The sequence below is a fragment of the Corylus avellana genome, chromosome ca8 (assembly GCF_901000735.1).
Source record: "Corylus avellana chromosome ca8, CavTom2PMs-1.0".
Taxonomy (NCBI): domain Eukaryota; kingdom Viridiplantae; phylum Streptophyta; class Magnoliopsida; order Fagales; family Betulaceae; genus Corylus; species Corylus avellana.
Genome location: NC_081548.1, coordinates 7,926,988 through 7,933,636, shown reverse-complemented (window position 1 = coordinate 7,933,636; position 6,649 = coordinate 7,926,988).

The window sequence follows — 6,649 nt, the reverse complement described above, 5'->3', positions numbered from 1 at the left end:
ATAGTTCAAGGGGGTAAAATGTATTTTCCCCTTATTCTATTTTAGTTAATAATTAGGAAAAACTTCACTTTAAACCCTTGAATTACCACGCATTTTGGCAAGCCTCCAAACCTTAAAATCTCTCAATTTCACCCCTCAAAATTTCAATTTGATGAAATTTAACACCACACCCCCCCCCCGCAGTCAAATTTACCCTTCAATTTTCTTTTTATTAAAAAAAAATAAAAAAAGGGTTCATAAGGTGGCCCAACCGTGGGTTGCCTTGTGATTTTTTTTTTTTTTTTATAATAATTTTTTTTTAAAGAAAAAATTTAATTTCAAATTAAGGATAAATTTGGAATTTTATAAAAAAAGTCAAGGGTATAAGCGCTATTGCCTCACTTTTAACGTTTAAAATTTGACGGAGGGGCTCAAATTAAGAAGTTTTGAAGTTTGGGAGCTTGTCAAAACAAGCGGTAATTTAGGTGTTTAAAGTGAAGTTTCTCCTAAAAATTGAGAGAGAGAGAGAGAGAGAGAGAGAGTGAGAGAAAACATGTATCTGTAAGAAGCTTTGCTTAAAAGTATATGTTAGATTCATGCACCCTTCCATGCCAACAGACACAATAGAATTTGAATGCTTATCCAAACCTGGAATTTTGGCTAATTTGTGATAGTTAGTAAGGTTCAAACCATTCATATTTAAGAGCTTTGATAGATCCAGCATTCTTTCGAGTGCAGTGCAATGTTTTGCATCTAAAAAAATCAAACTTGCAGGTAAATCCGGAATTGATTTAAGCTTTCTACAGGGATCCAGTCTGAGATCTTGAAGCTTCGAAAGACCACCTAGGCTTGTTGATAGGCTTTCAAAACTATTGCATCTTAAATCTAAAATTTTAAGAGAACATAAACTCCAAAGATCTGTAGGAATTCCGTCATCCGATAAATTGCAGTCGCAGAGACATAAGTGTGTTAGTGAGTTCAAGCCTTGTAGTGCAGCAGGCAGTAGATTGACTGACTTAGGACTTTTCCTTTGTGATATCCAAGACCAAAAGAGTGATGGCAATGACTTAGACGGTGATCCTTTACACCCACATAGAGATAAATATTTGAGATTCTTCAGTTGCACTATACTAAAAGGCACTTGTCTTATAGTGGTTTTGTCTACAAGAAGAGTTGTCAATGATTCCATCTCCCCCAAGTTGTCAGCCAAATTGTGCATTTTAGAATACCCAGAAAGAATGAGAGTTTCTAGAGACTTCCAGTTATAGAAACTATTTGGCAAACTTTTAAGGCATTTGCAATCTTTCAAATTCACCAAAACAAGATTACTAAGATCTCCAATGGAGTGATGAACCTCAAGCAAACTCGTACATTCTTCAAGTATTAATTGCTCTAGATTTGGGAGTTTTGAAAAGTCAGGGGTTTGGCTCAGATAATGAGAGTGACTGAGATTTAGAATTTTCATCTTCTCAAGCAACTGCTAAACAAATGAGAAAACAACCAATGAAAAAGGAAGGAAAGCGCAATATTAGAGCCTAGAACATAATAATAATAATAATAATAATAATAATAATAAATAAATAAATAAATAAATCATTGATTATTTTACATTGGGACTTTCCCAAACTTTTTTGAGATTACTATATTGCAAGTCAATCGCAACTAAGTTTCTTGGATAAAAATCATTTGGAATAAACTTTAGAGGGAACCCATGCCAACAGAGCCACCTTAATTCTTTGGAAAGATATTTATAGTCTCTAGTGAGTCGTACGTGATCAAGTTGGAGTAATCTTAGGCTCTGCATCTTCATAAATGCTTATGAACTGAAATTCATCTTACTTAGACTTGTCAATTCTAAAGTAAGTCCTTCAACTGCATTTGTTCCCTGTAAAAACACAAGAATTGCATGAGACAAGTGATTATCCAAACTTATCACATAATCTTTCTTAGTAATCATTTCATTTATCTCACTTTGCTTAATATAATGTAATCATGTTTGCAACTACAAAAACAATGGAATGATGTTAATTAGGAAAGAAAAAAAAAATGTTCGTATTTTCAAATAAGAAATATATGAATTAAACTTTCAAGGCATGTGATTAGTGTGAATTAGTATGCATTTGCTTCCCGAATAACATATATCTTAGAAAAGAAAAATGTTTTTTTTTTTCTTTTTTTTTTTTCTTTTTTTTCTTTCATTGTTTTCAATTGAGAAAGTTCTTATTTCCTCGTGCTTTGTCAATATATCAAATGCATCCTCATGCAGCCATAATCTACTCCATTTCCCAGGTTTGTTGGGGTGTTTTTCACAAACGATTTATCTTCTCATGTCTCGCAACAAATCATGCATTGTAAACTCGTTTGTCTCACTAACTTTAAGAAGACACCGTTGAATTGAGGACACTAATTCCAATCTTTGCAAAAAAGCCACAGTCATCCAATATCTTTACAACATAGTCTATATCCTTTCCTATGAAGAAACATGATATGTCAAGGAAGATATCCTTTTCAGTATTGACGCTTAGTCCATCAAAACTTAGGCCCCGTTTGGTTTGCGGAATAGACCCTTAGATTGGACTAGCTAACACTAGGTATAGCTAATCCTTTGTTTGGTAACATTCTATTTCTGGGAATACTCTATTCCTGCGAATAGTCTATTCTCATGGGACTACTTCTCGTGGGACTACTAATCCCATACACACAGGGTTAGCTAAGCCACTCAAAAATGAGTGGCTTAGCTAATCCTTTCTTGTTGGATTAAATTAATTTTATAAATTGCCACAAAAAACCCTACTTGTGAAATTAAATTTCGTTCTCTCTTTAATTCTTCTATATTTCTCTTTCTCTCTCTCTCTCTCTCTCTCTCTCTCTCTCTATATATATATATATATATATCCGTTTCTTTTTTCTTTCTTTTTTTTTATTTTGTTTCTCCAAATCTCTTTTTTCTCAGTTTTTTTTTCTTTGACGAAGAAACAGAATCTGCAAGGTTTTTATAAAATACAAATATATAATATGTTTTTTTTATTGCTTTTGATTCTCTGTACATTCTCCATCAAATTTTTTTATATAAATAATTTTGTAGCATAATTGCGAAAAAAAAGAGGCTACATACCAGACATAATTAGAAACAAAAAAGAAAAACAAATTATAGTAAAGTTGTTTATGTTTAAAAAAAAGAAATGAAAGTCCTTAATAATAAAAATTATATTTGTATTATAAGGATATTTTAGGAAATTTTATCACAATATGATTTTATTCATCAACATATTGTATTGTACCAAACGAAGGAATATGATTAACTAGTATATTCTAACGTTACAACCAAACAAAGGAATAGGAATAACTAATCTATTCCACACTCTTCTATTCCCAATAGTAACTAATCCTTTTCCAATGGACTAGACATTTCGCGAACCAAACGAGGCCTTATTCTAAGTTTATTTTGAATTTGATCATGAGGAATCGTCTTCAATTTATCTAATGCACTTTTCCATTTTAGCATGCTTCTAGAGAAAAGGAATGAGCCCAAAACTTCAAGTGCTAGTGGCAACCCTCCATAGTAAGCAACGACACTTCTTGACAAATAAGTATAATCTTCACTAGGATAATTATTCCTAAAGGTATGCCAACTAAAGAGCTCAAGAGAGTGTTAGAATAATTCAATAATAAATCTGTTCTTTCTCCATAGCATGTATAAATAAATCTAACAATGTCATACCTTCAACATTCTCATGACAAGCTTTCTATATCTACCTTCATGAATCTCCTGTAGATGCCCAAACATGTAAAAGAAAACTGTGTTTTGTGTGTGTGGAGGGAGATTATTACTCTCAACCCTAATTTTCACATAATGACCTAGTGAAGCTTAATGGGCAAACCTCACTTATATATAGGGTGAGAGTAAATGACTTCCTCATGTGTCCAGAAAATTGGCCCATCCCATTATGTGTCCAAAACAAAACAAGTGATTATGCTAGTCCACCCAAAAGGAATAAATACAACAATCTCCCACTTGGACAGCATAAGTCATTTAACCACAAGATAAATACAAATAAGCATTCTGAACACACAACCTGATCAAAATGTGCTTGCAAGTAACAAGTTAGAATACACCGATAGGATGCATGGCATATAACAAGTACTTACGATCATGTGACCAAGAAAAATAGAATGCAAGTGTAAGACACAAATAACACAAATAGTGATCACTATATTTTCAAATGAAGCCCACTAAGACTATTACACAATGTCTCATATCACAACACCAATGCCATAGTTAACACAAATGCGCGTAGAACAATATATGGCAACACAAAAAAATACACACGATATACACAAGGTGCATTACTCCCACTAACTTAATAGAACAAAAGACTCTAACAACCCCATATGAATCGCATGCTCCTGAAACACTATAAGAGCCAAAAGCCTTGGTCAGTGGGTCCGCCAACATATGTTCTGTGGGGGTATGTACTACACAAATGTGAGATTCAGCTAACTTTCTCTCTAACAAACATATACTTTTATGTTAATATACTTGTTTTGTAAGGAGTTCTTAGTGTTCCAAGAGAAATAAAATTGTTGTAGAGTTAACACAAAATATCTCTAATGGCATCACAATAGCATCTAGAATACCTAGCCTTCAGATAAAAGTCTGCAGTCATGTCTACTGACTCGTAGTCTCACAATAAACTACACATTATGTCTCCATAGTTGAGGAAGTTATATGTATTTGTCTGACACTTTTCCACGAAATAACTCTGCCCACCATCACAAATACACAACTTGGACAACTAAAATAGTTGGCATCACAATATTAGAAGCTATCACATTTTCATAATCTGTATCTTTCCAAGAGAGATATGCCAGGATCGTTAGGATTGAGGATGTCACAATAAATTTATGATGCATATATAAAAAAAAAAAAAAAAAAAAACAGAAACATGCACTCATAAATATCCTCATTCACCAAATAGTAAGATTTTTATCTTACACACATGCTAGAGTTCAAAATAAATATTGCACTCTTACACATTATTTTTATCTCAAGTTCATGCTAGAGTCTCTAACACATAATGACTTTTACGCACTATTTTATGTTAAATTCATGCTAGAGTCTGCAGCTCACAATTGACTCTTACACATTATTTTTATCTCAAGTTCATGCTAGAGTCTCTAACACATAATGACTTTTACGCACTATTTTATGTCAAATCCATGCTAGAGTATGCAACACACAATTGACTCTTACACATTATTTTTATCTCAAGTTCATGCTAGAGTCTCTAACACATAATGAACTCTTATGCATTATTTTTTAATGTCAAATTCATGCTAAAGTCTGTAACACACAATTGACTTTTACGCATTATTTTTATCTCAACTCTATGTCAGAGTTTATAGTACATAATAGACTCTTACGCATTATTTTTGTCAAATTCTATGCTAGAGTCTGCAATACAAAATGGACTCCTATGCATGATAAAACAAAATAATTAAATACAAAGACTTAAAATGACCCGCTATCGAGAGGATAAGACTGGGCAACCAAGTGCAAAGTATCTAACCATTTTCTTCATCATTCCAAACACCCTACTATATAATAATTTACCGACAGGGTAGAGTTATTATCCGTATGGACCTTGGTATAATTATTACAATTCACAAAATAATAACCCCAAATTTATTTATTTATTTAATTCAAATAATATCCGATAAAACCCAATAATTTATCATGGTTAGTCTCATGATAGGCAAGTACGTAACCACTCAAAATCATTCATTTTGATGTACAACAACATTATTCACATTGAATCAGTAAATCCCAATAATTTATTATGATTAGTCTCACGATAGGCAGGTACATAACCATTCAAAACCATCGGTTTTGGTGTACAAAAAATTATGCACATTTAACCAAAAGTTCATTTATTTATCTCTAAATGAATATCATGATACACGCAAGTAGTTCAACTTCTATTGGAAGATAATAGAAAATCACAAATATTACCTCCAGTCATAATTAAAATGAACATTAGTCATAGATTGTATATTTCATTTAAAACACTTTTCTTATGGAAAAGAAATCCATTTATAAGTCTTACTTAGTCCAAAAATATTTTCACATAACTCATTAAAATGATTACCAAGTACACCTTTACAATAATAAAGACACAACATATTAAAAATTACTTGACAAACATTATAAAATATTATGGACAAATTGAATTTTGTTCCTTTAAATAAGAATTTTATATTCACAAATACTCTTTAGATTTACCCCAAGATATATTTCAAACAAACTAGAGATTTAACCAATAGACACTAAAATAACATTCAATCAAAATAACACAAAACTATGGCAAGCACCAAATTACACCACATGCACGGCATCACTGAATTACAATAAAGGCAATAATGCATCATGTATTAAACATACCGATGCTCTCAAGGTTCGCAAAACCCTTTATTGAATTAACAATAAAATTCAACAATTTATTGCAGTTATTCCCACAATAGGTGAGAGCATAACTAGTCAAAATCATCAATTTTATACATAACATAATTATTTGCTCACAAAAAAAAAAAAAACATTTATTGAATTTACGATAAAATCCAACAATTTATCACAGTTTGGCCCACGATAGGTGGGAACATAACCAGTCAA